Source organism: Monodelphis domestica, chromosome 1, assembly GCF_027887165.1.
Source record: "Monodelphis domestica isolate mMonDom1 chromosome 1, mMonDom1.pri, whole genome shotgun sequence".
Lineage (NCBI taxonomy): Eukaryota > Metazoa > Chordata > Mammalia > Didelphimorphia > Didelphidae > Monodelphis > Monodelphis domestica.
Window position 1 is genome coordinate 472,501,438 of NC_077227.1, and position 19,719 is coordinate 472,521,156.

The 19,719-nt window shown below is 37.3% G+C and overlaps 1 long non-coding RNA gene across 3 annotated transcripts in view; it reads right to left on the reverse strand.

Moving 5' to 3' along the window:
* Positions 1 to 7,222: 7,222 nt before the first annotated feature.
* The window catches only part of LOC130456471 (uncharacterized), a 51,322-nt gene continuing 38,825 nt past the window's right edge, over positions 7,223 to 19,719 (reverse strand). For 2 of the 3 annotated variants that reach the window (XR_008915368.1, XR_008915366.1), the window contains exon 4: positions 7,693 to 10,133. This is a non-coding gene — a long non-coding RNA (uncharacterized LOC130456471). Of the gene's footprint in view, positions 7,632 to 7,692; positions 10,134 to 19,719 lie in introns of those variants that run through there. The other variant, XR_008915367.1, reaches the window with a different exon arrangement.

Genomic DNA, 19,719 nt, shown 5'->3' on the forward strand with positions numbered 1-19,719 from the left:
CACTTCCCAGCTGTGTGACCCTGGGCAAGTCACTTAACCCCCATTGCCTAGCCCTCACCTCTCTTCTGCCTTGGAATCAATACACAGGGTTGATTCTAAGGTGGAAGGTAAGGGTTTAAAAAAAATGTTTGTTAACTGACTTCCATCAGACTGTAGGATGGAAAGAGTACACATTAAGAGTCTTCTGGGGATTCATTAGAATTTGTGAAGTTTAACAAGTCAAGGGTTAACAGCTTTCTAATGGCTTTTGTGATGTTTATAATTGCTTTAGAATATCAAGATTATGCCTGAAAGGGACTTTGCAATGTTAGAGCCCAAGAAGGTCAGCTTGCCCTAAAGAGTGCCCAGGCTTTCTTCTCTCTCATCTAGTTTGCTTCTTCCTGGTACATTCCACAAGATTGGAACATGTATTTCTTGTGGCAGGCAGAAGTTGCCCAATCACCTCCCTCTCCTGTTTCTTGAAACACTCCATCAGCCGATTGGTCTTTCTCTCCTGGGCCTTGGATCTATGCTGCCCCCCAACCCCCACAGGTACTTTTGAACTCTCTCAACGGAAATAAACCCCTTTGCTGTAGAGCTGAATGCCTGATGGGTTTATTAGCACAATGTAAATATTGCTTGTTTGTTTTTAAGATTGACAACTGGCATTAGACAGTGATAATCAGAGTAGTTGAACCTGAATGTGGAACTTGTGGATAGGAGTGTCAGCCTGGAAAACACAGAACCACTAAAGCAGTTACAAAGAACAAGTCTTAAAAAAACAAAACAACCCTAACCTTCCATCTTAGTGTTGTGGGGGGCTTGAGGTGAACACCCGGAGTTTGGGATGGGTACCATTTACAATGATGTAAGACTCAGAAACTTAGCTTAAAAATAAAAAGAGAAATTTATTAATTTAAAAGGTAATGTTAAATCTGGCCAGGAGGACTGCCTCCTAGGGGGAATAGCATGGATGGAAAGCTGTTCTCCCAGATGACATGGTTTCTGGGATCTTTATTCTCTTTACAACAGTGAAGATATGACTCTAGAGTGGTATGCTCTGAGACATGGGCAGGGGGGGTTTGGTCATATGACTGGGCTCTGCCTGAAGACATAGGGGGTGACCCTCATAGTTTAGGGGACATGACAGGTGTTTGTTTGTCTTAGACACAACCTGATGGTATCAAGGCATAGGCTGGAGGTATATCTCTCTGTCCATCTTGAATCTAAGGGACAATCCAAGGAGGATAATCCTCTCAGGATCTTATAGGAGTTATCACATGTTTTTGGGTTAGGAATCACAAGGATAAGAAGGGAGCAAAGGAATTTCTCTGCTTATAGTTTGCCTGAAACACTTCTATGGTTTTGGGGGTACAATGCCTGTGCCATCAGAATCAATACTGTGTATTGGTTCTAAGGCAGAAGACCTGATAAGGGTTAGGCAATGGGGGTTAAGTGATTTGCCCAGGGTCACACAGGTAGGAAGTATCTAAGGTCAAATTTGAACCCAGGACCTCCGGAAACTAGGTCTGTCTCTCAACCCACTGAACCACCCAGCTGCCCCCTCAGAGAACAAGTCTTTAATCAGATCAGAGGAGACAGAGTTCCTAGGGCCATCACAGAGTCATAATCATACACTGCACAGAGCCAAGCTCTGGGACTCTGGGAACAATGTCTACAAAAATGCACCAGGAATAGTAATGTCTATCATGAGTATTTCCATCCAATTAAAGAACTTAGGGTCTTCTATACCCTTTAGGGAATATAGGAAAGGAAGGACAACGGATTGACCATCTAGACTGAGATCATTAGGTATATGAAGATTTATTGTTCAGTCTAGGAAAAATTTCCTAATCCTCTCTAAGGTGATTCAGGGGTGCCTGAGAGTTTCATAAAACAACTTGTTTGAGAGGTGTTCTGAGAAAGAGGTGGTTATAATGATTGCCCATTTGGAATTGATTTAAGTGAGTCAGTGTGGGTGTATCCAGATAGGTGTGGGAGTGTAAGGAAGGGGGCCCTTAGACTTAATTGTAGAACTCTCTCTGCCTAGACCAGTGATGGCAAACCTATGGCATGTAGACCATTCTCTTGGGCACTCAGTCCCCCCTTCCCCCCTCCCAGAGTTCATTACTAGACAGGCAGAGGGCCTTGGGCTGAACTGCTCCCCTCTCCCTCTCCACTGTACCTGATGACTTTTTTCATATTCCCCACCCCTCTACCCAGCAGTCAATGGAGTGCACAGGGGGGAAAGGTGGGTGGCTCACAGGTGGCAGAGTAGGAGGGGAGCAGAGTGCTCTGGCCACTTCTCTCCCCCCATCTACACTTGCTGAGGACATGCCTCACTTCACCCACCCCTCTGCCCAGCAGCCCAATGGGAGTGCTTCTTTCCTCTCCTGTGTGGGGTAAAGGGGGGCGGGGCATACCCAGCATGTGGTGGTGGGAGGGGCATGGCACTCAGACTGGGGGGTGGGGCAGGGCAGGGCTGGGGTCCTGGCACTCCATCTCTAAAAGCTTCAACATCACAGGCCTAGACATTATGGTTTGTGCTTAGGCTTGGAGCTTGGGACCTATTTGCTGGCACGTTTGACCTAAAATATGCTGTTTGAAGGAAGCAGTGATGATAAGATATAAATTGAACCACATCCAGCACAAGGCACCTGAACTGTAAATGTCTGGGCTCCTCTGATTTTATTTTATAAGCAGAGTACTTCAGCGAGATACCAAATGATCTAAGGCTGTAATACACGAATTTTTTGGTCTCAGGGTCCCTTTACACTCTTAAAAATCATGAAGCTACCCAGAAAGCTTTTGTTTATCATGATTATATGTACATATATATGTGTATATATAGGTATTTATGTGTAAGTATATATATGTATATTTACTGTTGTCAACATGGAATCTAGGAATCCCAAACTTGTGACCTAGTGAGATCTGATGAACCCCAAGTTTCAGGACTAGCTTATAGGTTGGAGACCCCAAAGCTTATCCTTGTTCCCTTTTCCCATGGGAATCTACCTTGAAGGGAATCCCAAGCTGGCAGTTTCAGACTCAGGGGGTGACCTTCAGGGGAATAACAATCCACTTCAGGTGGGAGCTAAGCCCAATCCCAAGTCAAGTGACTCTTGGTCTCCAGAAGCCTTTCCCAGTATATCACACTTTCCTTTAGAGGATCAAACTTAGTTTGTGGAACTTCGGATTGTGAAACTGACACGCTGCCTGTGGTGCCAAAGAATCACATTGATTCTAAGGTGGAAGGTAAGGGTTTTTTAAAAATATAATTTGGGGGGGGGGCAGCTGGGTAGCTCAGTGGATTGAGAGCCAGGCCTAGAGATGGAAGATCCTAGGTTCAAATCTGGCCTCAGACACTTCTTAGCTGGGTGACCCTGGGCAAGTCACTTAACCCCCATTGCCTAGCCCTTACTACTCTTCTGACTTGGAGCCAATACACAGTATTGACTCCAAGATGGAAGGTGAGGGTTTAATTGTTTTTATAGTGGTACTGTTATTATATAAATTGTCCTTTTGGTTCCACTTACTTCACTCTGCATCAGTTAATAGAGTTCTCAGAAGAAGGAAAAAAAAAACCCCATCAATCATCTAAAAAAAAGTGTCGAAATTAACTATCAAAGAAATACACATTAAACCAACTCTAAATTATTGTCTCATGCCCATCAAATTGGCAACAGTGGTAAAATATGGAAAAATCCAATTTGGTAGGACTATGGTAACATGAAACTATTAATTTACTACTAGTGGATCTTTGAATCAGTCTAACCATTTAGTAATATTATTTGGCATCATGAAAGAAATTTTATTAAAGTATTACTATCTTCCTTTGACCTCTTGTGTTCTCATTTTTGGGTTTATAGCCAAAGGAGGTTGTTGATGATAACAACAACAACAAAAATAGTGATCATAGCTGTGCTATTTGTAATAAGAAAAAAATTGGGAAATAAATTGTGTGCCCACTTGGGGAATGATTTGAACAAATTGTGACACACAAATACAATGGAATAGTATGTGCCATAATGCCAATTAATACTACAAAATGGTTGGACCAATTTGTAGTTCTGCCAGCAGTTGATTAATGAGCCATATTATCATTCCTTATTGTCTAGCTTTCCAGGTCTCCATGTTGGGGCTTTCTTTGGATACAGGTATCCTGTCTCTAGTCACACTGGAATTTGCTTTGCTGAAGGAACCCCCTTTCCTTTTGCCCATGGTTGTTACTATTGTTTTTTAGTTGTTTCAGATGGGGATTGACTCTTTGTGACTCCACATGAGGTTTTCTTGGCAAAGATATTAAGAGTGGTTTGCCATTTCCTTCTCCAGTTCATTTTACAGATGAGAAAACTGAGGCAAATAGAGTTAAGCAACTTGATCAGTCACATAGCTGCTAAGTGTCTGAAGCTGGATTTGAACTCAGGAAGATGTCTTCCCAACTTCAGCTCAATCTTCTATTCACTGGGACTCCTAGCTCTTCTTTCACCCATGGGCATCTAGTTAAATTTTTACAGTTCTGGAATGGAAGAAGTCACTTACTATAGTTTTCTTGATGATTATTTGGTCTAGTGTGAACTTCAAGGATTTTTCTGGGTAGTCATGTTGGCAGGAAATTCAGGCTATGACATATTGAAAAGATATTGCTTCCGTAATATTGTAAAATGAATGCTTTTCTGTCTGGGTTCATTCTCTACTTCTCTCTCTCTTCCTCACTTTCTTCCTCCCCTCTCCTGTTCTCTTTTCCTCCCTTTCTTAGTCTTCTCTTTCTCTTCTTTCCCCTTTCCTCCCCTCTTCCTGTCTCTCTCCCTCCCTCCCTCTTCCTTCCTTTTTCTCTTCCTCAAATGGATCCTTAGCCCAGATTCTAGTTTATCTCTCTCTGGAGATTGCAGCCAGCTTCAGAATTATTTGTCTTCAGCTTCTAATCAATTACTGCGGGAGGAGGGAAGAGGGAGAGGGTCTAAGTGGTATGTGTGTGTATGTGTGAAATGGCTGAAAACAATTCTCCCATTGGTCAAATTAAATATCGGAATCCTACAAGAAATAGACAATGTGGGATAGGCATTAGTAGGTGACTATTGAGACTGATTCATCTTACTGATTCAAAGTGTTACTGAGTGAACAAAACACATTTTTTTCATTGAAAAATGTTAATTAATTAATTCATTTAGAATATTTCCCCATGGTTACATGGTTCATTTTTCTCTCCCCTCCTCTCATCCGTCTTCCTCCCCCCCCCCACCATAGCCAATGAGCAGTTCCACTGGGTTTTGTTTGTGTCATTGATCAAGACCTATTTCCTATTATTGATAATTGCACTAGGGTGATCGTTTAGAGTCTACATCCCCAGTAATATCTCCATCAATCCATGTGATCAGGCAGTCAAAACAGAATTTTTTAAAAATCCCAATATTCATAACTACAACTATAACTAAGGACAGTATAAATGACAATGAAACTCAAATAGATAACCCTAGATTCTAAGTTAGTTAGCCCTTAACTAACTTATAAAGCAAATGGCCATCCTGTCTTTGAACAAATGGAAAACGATTCAGATATGAGGTTGCTTTTACTTAACTGTTTTCTGAGATTGTACAGTGTAGGAAATTCATTCAAGAGTACACAAGGGATAGGCTGAAACAAAATTGATCAAAATAGACATTTTTAAGAAATTAAAATGTGTGGAACTAACAAGGTGAAAAAGATCCACTGATTTCTGGAAGAGATGCTGAAGAAGTTGATGCTTGGCATAGTCTTCTCAGGGTGGCTCCAGTGTGGGTAATCATCAGTCAGATTTACAGAGCTCCAGAAAAGTACACAATTAGGCCAAGGACATTTACTAAAAGAATTGTCTGGGGCCATCCCCAAGACTCCCAAGGTTTCATGGCACCATAATGACTTGTCTAGCCAGAGACAAACATTTATATATTTATAGAGCATTCTCTTCCTCCCCATCTCCAACAAAGAACACATAAATTCTGTGCTAGTATCAACATTCATCCAGCCATCTCCCTCAAGCTCAAGCCTTTTTTTACAATGTGTGCCTCCTTCATCCCAGCTCATGCTGGTGTCCTGTGAGGACTATAAAGCTGCCAAAGTTTCCAATTTGACATTGATTTATCCTTCCTTGCTCCCAGGCCTGCCACCTTCTATCTCTTGATATGCCATGGACTGTGGAGCTCAGAGAGAGCTGACAGAGAGAAAAGGACTGACAGAGATTTAGAGAAATGCATGTGTCTAGGTTCATTTTGAGACATATCTTAGGAGCCTTCTAAAGAGCCATAAGCCTAAGGCAAAAATTTTTGCATGCCAGGAAAATGGTAAGGAATATTGATTTCCTTTTTAAACTACCAATAGCCTCATGACCCAGTTTTTTAAAAATGTTACTGGACTAGTATGTGTTTTATACTTGTTTGCATGGCTGTGTTATGGAAATAAGAAGTAATGTTACACTCATTTCTCCTCCTTGTTCTATTTTTATCCTTTTCTTCTCATCTCATCTCACCATTAACCTTTCTAATCATTTGGCAATTTCTAATGAAGAAGTATTAAGTTAATAAAAATAATTTATGTAATCCCTGAAGATTTACAAAGCACTCTCATTTGGGGGGGGGGGGGGGAGTTAGGTGACTCAATGGATTGAGAGCCAGGCCTAGAGACAGAAGGTCCTGGACTCAAATATGACCTCAGACACTTCCTAGCTATGTGACCTTGGACATGTCACTAGCCCAGCCCTTACTACTCTCCTGCCTTGGAACCAATATACAATATTGATTCTAAGAGAGAAGGTAAGAGTTTTTGTTTGTTTTTTAATGAGTCTATCTCATTTAATCCTCAACAGCCCTGTGTAGAGGGTACTATGATTATCGCCATGTTCCTGAAGAGGAAACTGAAGGAGATGGGGGTTGTTTGATTTGCCTAGACTACACAGGGCCACATTATTTAAGGAAAGATTTAAACTCAGGTCTTACTAATTCTAAGACCACCCCTTGAAGCACTTATTCCATTGTCTAGCTGTCATGGGCCTTAGTTGACATTGGCTTCACTCTCTCAGGGTGATAATTGTCATATCTCCCCTGTGGGATTCTCACATATCCAGAAAGGGGTTGTGGGGTAACTCTTTTCTCTTGCATAAGATCCAGTCCCCTCTGTCTATGTTCCTCCTCTTCTACTTTCCCATGGTTAGGGACTCAGGAACCAACACTTTTAATTTCAATTAAAATGCTTAATGACAGATAAGTTTTTACATAAGAATATTTACTTCAAAGTTATAGTAAGAACAAACATTTCCCACAACCCTTCTGGGGCATATTTACCCCATACTGCCCTCATCTCTAGGGGGAAAGGCTTGAATTTTAGCTCAGTTCTTCCATTTATGTCCAGGTGTGGCAGGACTGCCAGATGAATCTTTTTGCTGATAGAGGGTCCTGACTATCACTCCTAGAGATTGCTACTTGCTCCTCAGGGTATTAATGCTGCACTCAATGGGAGACGTGGCTCCAGCACCAACTTCTAGCTTCCTGTGGTTTGTTCTCCCATGTTTTTTTTCCATGTTTTTTAAAGTCCCAAGATCGGAGACTAATACTCCATCAAATGCCATGAGAAGAGACAGCAAGATTCCACAGAAGTAAGCAAGAGAGAGATCATAACTGTAATAAGGAGATTTTAGGAGGGAAAGGGAAGGTTAACAGATGGATCACACTAATAAAATATTTTTAAAAGGGGTTTATTAAACCAAACAGGGATAGGGGGAATCAGGGAGTGACTTATCTCTAACCATCCAGATTTTAACACACTAAGGTTTCTAATCTAAGCTTAATCTAACTAACTAAAAGGTAAATAAAAGATAAAGTCCAAAAGGGGCCCAGATTCTCACAAACGCCAGAGTCTTTGGTAGGGTCAGACTGAAGAATCCAGATATAGGGTCCTTACAAGATCCAGGAAGGGAAGAAGTTCACACCCTGCTCACAACTGTCCACCAGTGTGAAAGAGGAACACACACTCAACTTTTCTTGAAGATAATCCAAGTCAGGCAGCTTCAAAGATGATTTCTTCAGGGAGACTCTTTGACACACAAGCCTCTCTGTCTAAATCCCAGCTTGAGAGGGAGCCTGTTGTTAGTTCCCCCTAACTGTCTTAGAATCCTGACCCAGCCAGTTCTGTAGAATCTTGGTTTGAGGACTGTCAATCAGCTCTGCAAACTTTCCTTGCTACAGTACCCACTTTGCACAAAGGCGAAATTGTGTTGAAAACACTATTTTGGCATTTGTGCACTAACTTACATATTACTTAAACTAAAATTTCTACCCAAAATAATAAACAGCCTACACTCAATTATCTTATCCTATCCAATACTATCCTATTCTAGGGATTTAATCAAGGAAAGGAAAAAGGGGAAATTATACAATGAACAATTACAAAGCTCAAAATACAGATCAAACATATGCAAAAGCACAACAAGCAAATAAGAGCAAAATCAAAGATAAACACAACTTTCATGAAAAACATTAAAATCATAAAATGCTACTCTTATCAACTAATACAGAAAATTCTACTATTGCAATGCATGAACAGCAAACTTAGAGACAAATTTTTGAAAAATACAATAAACACACCATTGCATAAGTTTCCCAAAAAATTAAACTAAACCATCAAACTCACTTACATAAAATACATATAACAATAGATAAAATTAAACATGTGATCTATTTACATAATTTTACATATATACACATACTACATGTATATACTTCATATTTACACATGTTACAAATATACACATACATACAGTATAATACAATTAAGTTTACAATCCTAACTATTATACATACTATTTATATATATATTTACAATTTTGTGTTATATGCCATGTATGCTGTTTGTTATGTATGTTGCAATGTATTTTGTAGTGCAGTTCATTATCTTACCTTATTTTATCAATCTTAAACTCTAATCTAACTAATTTATAGCCTTATTTCCTAAAATCTCCTAAAACTACTCTCACCTACCTACATTCCTATACTAAATCTTATACTAAGTAACTAACTATTCTTTGTTAGTAACTACTTTATAACTAAATATAACATTGTTGATATCTATAAACTATGTATAAACTATACATTGTTTCACTCATTCAACTAGTGATTCAATGTAACCTAACCATGTTTAAGTTTTTGTGTATTGTGAAGATTGGATTTAGCGATCTCCTGATTGTAATAATGAAGATACTTAGCTCTTCCTTTATAGTGAAGCTAGAATTATAACCCACAATCTATTTTTAGATTTTAATCCGCAAAAAGGTGATAGCTCAGTATTTTAAGTACATCTACCCATTTTAACCACAAAAAGGTGTTAAGTAACTACAAAAGGTGAATTTACCAAAAAAAAAAAGGTGTTAAATAACCCCAAAAGATATAATCTACCCAAAGAAGGTGAGAACTAAAGAGTAGGCAGTCCTGGAGAAAAGCATCTGCTGTGATTGGTAGATGTGAAATTTAGGGGAGGTGACACAAGAGAAAAAGATTCTTTAAAAAGAGGATGAAAGGCCAGAAGAGGACATATATTCAATTTGAGTTTCAAGTTGGATGAAGGATCTCTGACTCAGAGGAGAGACTGGACACAGACACTTGAGGAGTGACCAGAAGACAGACACTCAGACTTCTTTTCATTTAGATGGTCATTGTTGGTGAGTGAAAGGCTGACTTAGTGACTCCACCTTTCTGGAGGCATGAAGTCTCCAGGAAAGGCTCATCATCTTGAGACTCTCTTCCCTTGGCTGGGGCTTAGAAATTTCTAACTGGCTCAGAGGAAGCCTGAGTTTTCTCTCTCTCTCTCATTCCTTAATATTTTCCCTCTATTAAAAATAAACTATCATAAATTCATTTTAGTAATTCATTTGGGATTTAGAAATTTAAATCCCTGGTGGCCACCTATTATATATTCAGAGTCCAGCCACAAATAAATTTAACAGTATATATGTTTGTTATGTTGTTATCCATGCTATGTTATGTTGTTTGTCAGTGTTATGTCAGTGTTACTGTTGTGTTAGTGTTGTGTTACTGTTACATTACTGTTGCATGCAATATACTTACCACAACTTCAGATTATTCCTTCTCTTCTCAACTTGTTTGCAGAATTCTTCCTCTCCAAATCTATGCTAATAAAATTTATTAGTGTATACTTTTGTGAATATATGTTATGTTACGTTGTTTTATATTACCTTACCCTAATTACTTAAAATCATTAGTCCATTAATCACTTGATCCTCTTCACTGAAAATTCGTTACAAAATCTTTATCTTAATAGTTATGTTTTTCAGTCTTTTTCCACGTCCATCAATTATTTGAATTTTCCTCTTCAACTGCAGTGTCCTCTTCTATCTGAATGTCCTCTTCCACTGGAATGGTCCTCTCCTTACTGATCTTTTTGACTGCAGACTATTTGACTGATGAATCTCAGCTTTCCGCAATTTCTTCTTCATTTTCTTCTTCAATAATTTGTACACTTTCATTATTAATTCCATGAGCTAATTTAATATGTGATCAATGATACCATGAATCTCTACCCAATACTTTCACTGAAGATGGTGAAACTAACACAATTGTATAAGGACCTACCTAAATCTCTTGTGTTGCTGATGTTTTAGCAAAAAATTCCACATATACCATATCACCTGGTTGAAAATTATGAAGAGAATAATCCAATTCAATCCAGATTGAATCAATACTCCCATATCATGCAGTTCTCTAAGCCATTGTTGTAATGCACTTAAATATGAAGCAAGTTGACAATCTCCTCCTGAGAGAGATATAGATTGTCTTACAAGTTTTTGCCTGCAATGGAACATGTCTAAAGAGCATTTCATATGATGATGTATGTAAATCTGCTCTTGGTCTTGTCCATAGGTAAAACAAAGCTATGGGAAGAATATCTGGCCAGTTTAGATGAGCTTCAGTGCAGATTTCCCCCTCCATAGTCTTGAGTTCCCTATTCACACACTCCACTTGACCTGAACTGGTGATAAGGTGATAAGGAACATAATATTTAGGTGTTATTCCTAGATTCTTATAGGCTTTTCAGGATATCTTGGGTGAAATGAGATCCTTTATTAGAGTCTATGGTAAGTGGTATACCAAACCTAGGAATAATTTCCTTAATCAACAGTTTTACCACAAAGTTAGCTGTATTTGTATTTGATGGAAAAGCTTCAGACCATTTTGTTAGCCTGTCCACAATTACCAGACAAAACTTGTATCTTCCATCTTTTGGCATGCTGATGTAATCAATTTGCAAACTCTCGAATGGACAATATGCTAAACCACCCAAACCTTTCTTTCTGAATACATCTTGGTTGAATTTTTGGCAAACAGAAAAATGTGTACAGATCTTATTTGCAACAGTACTTATTCCTGGTGCTACCCATTGCCTTTTTACAGAGTCTACTACAGCTTGAGTACCATGTCTGCAACCCATATTCCATGTTCTTTTCTTGCTCCAAATTTCTCCTTCCACTCCTGAATTTCTGAGTCTACATAAGCTCTTTCCAAATCATCAGACTCAATAGTTGACAAATCCATTACATAAAATGGAGCATTCCTGGCTACAAATTTTGCAGTTATATCAGCTCTATGATTTCCTTTAGAAACTGAATTTCTGCCACAAGTATGACTTCTACAATGGATCACTGCTAACTGTTTAGGTTTTTGGATAGCATCCAACAACTCAGTTATTATTTCTGCATGGGCAGTGCAGTCCCGGTGCAGTAATAAAATCTCTTTGTTTCCAGATCTTTCCTGCTGCGTGACATACAGAAGATGTATAACGCAAATCTGTAAAAATATTTGCACTTTTACCATCAGCTAGAAGACATGCCTGCTTCAAATTCACTAACTCTGCCCCTTGAGCACTAAGGTTATTAGGTAATAAGCCATACCACAGTGTCTCAAATTCTGTGACCACTGCAGCACCTGCACATCTAATTCCATCACACAAGTATGAAGAACCATCTGTGAATAACACCAAGTCTGGATTTTCAATAAGAGTGTCTTTCAAAACCATCCTAAGCATATCCACTAAATCTACTACTTCTACACACTCATGTAATGGTTCACCATTCTTTGGCAAATCAGGAAGAAGTGTAGCTGGATTTAATACACTACACCTTCTCAACTGGATGTTCTTACTACCTAGAAGAATAAGTTCATACTTAGAAATTTGTTGATCTGAATAAGCTTGAGTATGAAATGTCCTCATTAGTGCTTCTATTCTATTTGATGTGAATAATACACAAACAATGGACATCCCAAAACTAAATCTGCTAATTTTTGGACTAACACTGCTATAGCTACTACACTCCTTAGATAAGGAACTGTACCAGTAGCTATTGGATCAAGTTGACATCCATAATATCCAATTGGATGATAACTTATTCCTAAAGTCTGTGTCAGTACCCCAGAAGCAATACCTTTAGTTTCATTGACAAGCAGTTGGAATGGTTTTGTATAGTATGGAATACTCAAAGCTAGAGCACATAAAATGGCTTCTTTAAGCTTACTTAAGACTTGCAGATGTTCACACTTTAGTTTCAGAGGTTCTATTTCTATATTCCTGGTTAAATCTGTTAAATATTTTGTTAATTCACTATATCCAGGTATCCATTGTCTACAGAAACCAGTTGTTCCAAGAACAGCTCTGAGTTTCTTTTTGGTGTTAGGAGCACTAAGTTTCTGGATATCTGCTATTCTTTTCTGTGTGATACTTCTGGAACCCTCTGATAACACAAAACTCACTTGAGGCAAAACCCACTATAATTTTGCCTTGGAGATTTTATGTCTACGCTTATATAATTCCAACAAAAGAATCTTGCTATCTCTTAGACACACTTAAGCATTTTGGAGTGCAAGGAGAATATCATCCACAAAATGCATCGATTTACTTTCTTTGAATGTTAAAATTTTTAGATCTCTATTTAGAATTTGTGAAAAGTGGCTCAGCAAATAGGTGAATCCCTGTGGCAAATGAGTCCAGGTCCACTGGGTTTTTTCCCCAGGTAAAAGCAAAGAATTTTGAAAATCCTCATGAATTGGAATTGAGAAAAAAGCTGAGCATAAATCTATCACAGTGAAATATCTGGCCTGACTTGATATGGAAGAAATTATAGTGGCTGGACTTGGTACAACAGGATGAGTCTTGATTATTAATCATTGACTGCTCTTTAAGTCCTGTATAAAATGATATACCACTTTGCCATTTTGATCTAACTTTGGCTTTTTTATTGGAAGAATAGGGATATTAAATTCTGAGAAGCAAGGTATTATGATCCCTTGCTGGATTAGGGATTCAGTGATTGGTCTTAAACCCTCAATTGTTTCTTTAGTCAAGGGATATTAAGGTACACAAGGAACTGGTCCTTCCTTAGCCCTCACCCTTAGCTGAGTAGCTGATTTCAATAGACCTACATCTATGGAAGACTTTGACCAAAGATCTTCAGGGATATCCTCAGGTATAGGATAGATTGGATCTAAATCACCCTCTGTACTGACTGAATCTAAGAACAGCAATGGAAAATCTTTCAGAGATTCTTCTGGTAGTTGTAATGAGATATCACCAGTATCAGTACATTGGATTGTTGCTCTTAATTTACATAATAAATCTCTACCTAAAAGATTCATGGGACCATCTGGCATACAAAGAAATGCATGTTCCACTGTGAATGTTAAAAAGTGTGAAGGCCAAACTACTGTAAAGGTTTGGTCACTCTGTAAAGATAATTTTAGTGTTTTGACTTAAAATCTAAAAATAGTGGTCGCCATGGGAAATTCCCAAATGTGAAAATACCCAAATCTGCTGGGATTTATGGAGATTTTAATTAATATAAATGAAGGAATTAAGGGAGAGAGAGAGAGAGAGAGAGAGAGTGAGAGAGAGAATAGCCAAGCAGTAGAAAAGGTGAGCCTAAGGGAGAGTGAGACAGTCTTTATCACTCACCACAAGATCATCTCCAAGCTGGGTTCTTTCCCTACGAACTGAAATTAGCCTCCAAACTCAATTCAATTGCGAACTCAATTCAAAGTCCCTCACTTCAACTCCAAACTCCAACTACTAAATTACCTTTTACCCCTTCCTTTTAAATAAATTTTCTCTTAATTCACCTCCCCTAAATTTTCATGTCTACCAATCACAGTAGACGGGTTTTTCCAGGACTGCCCATTCTTAGTTCTCATCTTGTTTTGTTCTCACCTTCTCTGGTTAGATTAAATCCTCTGAGTACTTTACACCTCTTTTGTTAAGCTTGCCTTTTGTAAGTTGCTTGATTTTTTTAGTGATTAATTTAACCTTTATAAGTACTTAGCACCTTTTTGTATTAGATCTAAAAATAGACCACCTAGCTTAAGGTTCTAGCTTTACTATAAGTATGAGTTAGGGACTTTTTTATTGTTCAATCAGGAGTTTGCAACTTTATCTTCCCCTAAGGCACTGTCTGAGTAGGGTGGAGTAATTTTTTTTATTTTAATTTTTAATTTCATATATTGTTCCTTGGTTACAAAAATCATTTTATTTCCCTCCTTTCCCTTCCCCACCCCTCCCATAGTCGATGCGCAGTTTGACTAGGGTGGAGTAATTTTAAAAGTTCTGAATACATTCCTGATCAAGTACCTCCATTGTTAAAAATGGGGAATAGCTTAATCAAATCTTCTAAAGTAGAGTCTGAGTAGTTTTAAGATTCCCACCACAGATAAGGGACCTAAAGTAATCATTTTTAGTTGTAATTTTGCTACTCTCTTTGGTTTACCAGTAGCTCCTATTACTTCCATTGTACCAAAGAGCTCTATAATTCTTAGGAAGACTGAAAAACTGGTTTACTTGTTCCAGTATCTACCAGATCATAAATCTGATCTCCAATAGTTACAGACACATATGGTTTTGTACTATTAGGTGGTTGGAATGTTTCCAACACTGGTGCAAGCACAGTAACATCAGTACAAAGCTCAGTCATTTCCTGTCTATCCAAATTTATATGTGCTTGAATTGCATGATATTCCCAGGATTTAACATCATTAACACCATCATCAGCTTTTTCACTACTCTCATTGGTTCTTATAATCTCTACCTTGGTATCATTTCTCCCATTTACAATCACATCTTTATCTAACTTACATTCTTTACTATTTTCCATTATTTCACAATCATTAGAATCTTCCACTAATTTTACATTACAATATTCTTTTTCCTCACAATTATTAACTAGTTACATTATCCTTTGATTCAATCACATCATTTATAACTTCATTAACCTAATCACCATTTATTTCATTTATGTTTATTTCATTTATTTCCAAACCATTTTCCCTTGATTGTTCAAACACAGAAGAACTCTGGGTACACCTTCTGTAAGGGTAAATTTAAGGTTGTGACTGAATATAAATTTAATTGGTCACCAGGGAAAATCCCAAATAAAATACTCAAGTCAGTTGGAAATTTTATGGTGGTTTAATTAATATAGAGGGAAGGAATTAAGAAGAGAGAGGGAAAAGGATATAGGATTTCTCTGGCCTAGCCCCTAAGGCTTACATCACTTTCCTGTGACTCACATGTACCAATGGTAGCTTAAGCTTGACTTAGGACAGCCCAGGAGTCTGTCAGTTGTTTCTGACTTGTCATTTGCTAGCACATGTCTGTCAGAGGCCATCCTTCTCAATACTTAATCCTTAAGCAGGGATGTAGACATTTCTGTTTTGTTAGACTAAGTAGGGTGGAGTAAGTCTAAAATTCACACTTCATAAGGAACATGCCCCTTTGTTCTGATCGCCCTTAATTACTTGACTGTATTTGGGCCTTGTTCCAGATTTAACCCACTTCTGCATACTGTTTAAATCTGGTGCTTGAGCCCCCTGACAGCAAGTATTTTGACATGTGTTGACATTATTTCTCCTTTGGTAATTATTATTATTATTCCAATTATTCTGTCTATTGTGCCTTCCATTTCTATTTAATTGCCTAGAAAATTGACCTCTGTATCTATAGTCCCTGACAAAATGTCCAACACAATTGCACAAGAAACACCTTTGGGGACCAGATCTCCTTTCCCAAAGGCCATAGCCTTCACTTCCTTTATTTTGCTGCCCCTAGCTTTATTTTATGTATCCCTCAATTTCTTTTTTAAACTTTCTATTACATTATCTCTTTCATCATACTTGTCCTAATTATCAATACACAAATATATTGCTTTTCTTCTCAATTCCTCTAGTCCTATTTCCTCCCAATCAGGGCAATGATTTCTGAAAAATGATTTGATTTTAGGGATTGCATTTTTCACAAAAATTCCCTTAATATGGGCAGTTGTTCCTTCCTCTAAAACATTGAGGCCTAAAAAGATTTCAGCTACATCCATGATTCTTTCCAGAAAGTTTGTAGGTGTTTCATTAATTTTTTGTAGTGTATAAGTGTACATTTGTGGTGATAGGTATATAGATTTAAATCAGTTGTGTTGTGGATTACTAAAGACTCAGAGCAAATGATTATAATAATGAAGGACAAGATAGAAGCAAAGGAGACATGCATGAAAGAAAGATTTTTAGCAAATGATTTTGGAAATGATTTAAAGGATAATGATAGGAAACTGAAGAATTTAACTAGGTTACAATGGGAAGAGGCAGAATGCAATAAAAATCAGGCATCTCTGTTTCCATTAAGGGATAACCCTGTTGTAACATGACAAAATATAGAAAGTCAAAATACACATTGTTTACACCAGAGAATTCAGAATTGAGTAAACATAGCACCCCATCATTTACAGAAGAACCTAGCAAGGTGGTAAGGGAATTTCAAAGGGGCTATAGACATCTTTGACCCCAATAATGATGCTTTTTATTTATTGATGAAAGAACTATTGACAAAAAGAAAAAGAAATAATAATTTTATTGATAAGACAAGACATATACCCATCAAAGGCATATATGACAATATAGTTAGCATAGTTAAGCACATAGGGTTTCATTCACTCATATCTAAGCATCAAATAAATACATTGAGGAAATAAAAAATTATATAAGGGATGTATAAAACACAATCCCATACAAGTTATAATAAATCATTTATCATGTCCCCTGACATGTTTATATTTAACATTTAACTACTATATAATATAGGATATGATGTATTATATCTGTATTACACAGAGAAGCAGTTCTTAGGCTTTATAATCTCAATACACCTTTATACACAAAAATTATGAAGAACTTATTTATATGGTTTATATTTAGATACTTATATTAGAAATTTAAGCACCATAGTCAAGATGCCAGACTCTTAAAAAAAAAACCCTTTTTTTTTTACCCCTATCTTAGAATCAATACCGAATTTTGTTGTTTTGAAGACAGAAGAATAATAAGGGCTAGGCAACTGGGATTAAGTGATTTGTCCAGGGTCACAAAGCTAGAAAGTGTCTGAGGGTAGCTTTGAATCCATGAACTCCCATATCTAGGTCTGGCTCCCTATCCATCAAGTCATCTAGCTGCCCAATGCCAAGCCTTTTTAAATAGCACAGGTGGCAGAAGAGCTTACTGTAAGGCAAATGCCCACATCTCTGGGAACTGCTAGTAGTCCTCTGGTGACCAAGGATAGAAGACATCTTTCCAAGCCTGTAACAATCATCAAAGTCACAGAAATGACTATTATTTTTCACCAAATCTTGCATCAGTTGAGAAATCATTGGCTGACCATGGGTGGCAAAGATAAATTGCTACCCACACCAGCCTGCCAACATCCATCAGACCTGCCATTGAATGAGTGCCTGTTTTATATGGCTCCTTTGAGTTTCAGCAGGCAGTCTCTTGTTTCTTTCAGATTTAGTGACAATGGTTTGTCCCAGCATGATTCCCTTGGACATAATAAATTAGGGAGTGAGTCATGTTTATATTACAGGTTGTAAAAACTCCAGGGCCATAGTGAGGCCATTGGACTGAGTGTTTATAAAACACATTTTTAGTCTTTGATGATAATTGAAGGATAGGAGTTGGGCCTGGGGAGTACTAGAATTCAGGAAATGGAAAAATTTCAGACTGGACAATATAGTTAATTCCGAAGGAGTCTGAGCAAGAAGAGTAAAATTAGTCTAAGAGGTTCAGAGATGCCACTGAAGAGTAGTTCTCTTCAATTTACTTGAATTCAATTTAAATTCAATTATCTTAAGCTGTGATCTCTAAATTTTTTGGATCATATAACCTTATTAGTAAAAGAAAATTAATTGATTAATTACTCAAACTTTATTTGAAGGAACAAAAAGTCTAAAATCTCAAGGGGAAAAAAAGAATTGGAGGGGAAAAAAAAGAATGAAGAATAGCTAGCTATCAAACCAAATCAGAAAGCAGTAATAGTTTTATATGTGTGGTACTATACTAATATACAGGCTATTCCAAAAGTCTTATTTTAATTTTTTAAATTAAATTTTATTGTTATGCAAAACACAATTCCATACTGGTCATTGTTGTAAGAGCAAACTCATACAAAACCAAAATCCCAAAATAAGACCATGAATACACTGATATGAAAGACTTCAACAGTTCTTTCTCTGAAGGTAGATGGCATTCCCCATCATAAGTCTTTCAGGATTGTTTTAGATCATTGCATGACTGAAGGTAGTCAAGTTTTCACAGGTGATCATCATCCAATATTGCTGTTACTATGTATAATGTCCTCCTGGTTCTGCTTATTTTGCTCTTTATCAGTTCCTGCAGATCTTTTTCTGAAGTCATCTTGCTTATTGTTTCTTATAGCACAATAGAATTCCATCACCAACATGTACCACAATTTGTTCAACCATTTCCCAATTGATGGATATCCCTTCGATTTCCAATTCTTTGCCACCACAAAAAGAGCTGCTATAAATATTTTGTATAAGCAGGTTCTTTTCTCTTTTTTTAATTATCTCTCTGGGATACAGACCTAGTAGTGGTATTACTGGATCAAAAGGTATGCACAGTTTTTTAGCCCTTTCGCATAGTTCCATATTGCCCTCCAGAATGATTGGATCAGTTCCCCCAAAAGACTTTGCAGCTCAAAACTGCACTAAAGCTTTTGGGACTTCCCAAACATTATAAACATTATAAAACATAAGCAAGAAAGAAATTAAGAGATAAAACCAATGTCATAAATAATCATTTAAATTGTTAAAGGCAGAAAAGTCTTTGTATTCTCACTAAAATGTCATTAAAAACCATATTATAATAACTAATAATTACTTCAGAGCAATAATATAATAATCAATCAATTTGGAAAATCCATGTGTACAATGTGGAAGTTAGGGAAGATGTGTAAATAATAATTGTTTGTTGGTAATTAATAATTCAGGAGCCCCTAGATGGTCTAGTGGATAGAATGCCAGTTCTAGAGTCAGGAAGAACTGGGTTCAAATCCAGCCTCAGATAATTACTATATGTGTGAGCCTGAGCAAAATCACTTAACCCTGTTGGCTTCAGTTTCCTCATTTGTAAAATGGAGAAGGAAATGACAAAGCACTCCAGTATCTTTGCCAAGAGAATCCCAAACAGGACCATGAAGAGTTAGATACAACTGAAATGACTGAACAACAACAATTAATAATTCAACTACTTTTATGAACGATAATAGTGAGCACTTATATAAGTATTTTATGGTTTACAAAGTACTTTTACATATATTATCTCATTTGGTTCCCATAACAACCCTGAGAGCTAGATATATTGCTATTATCTTCAGTTT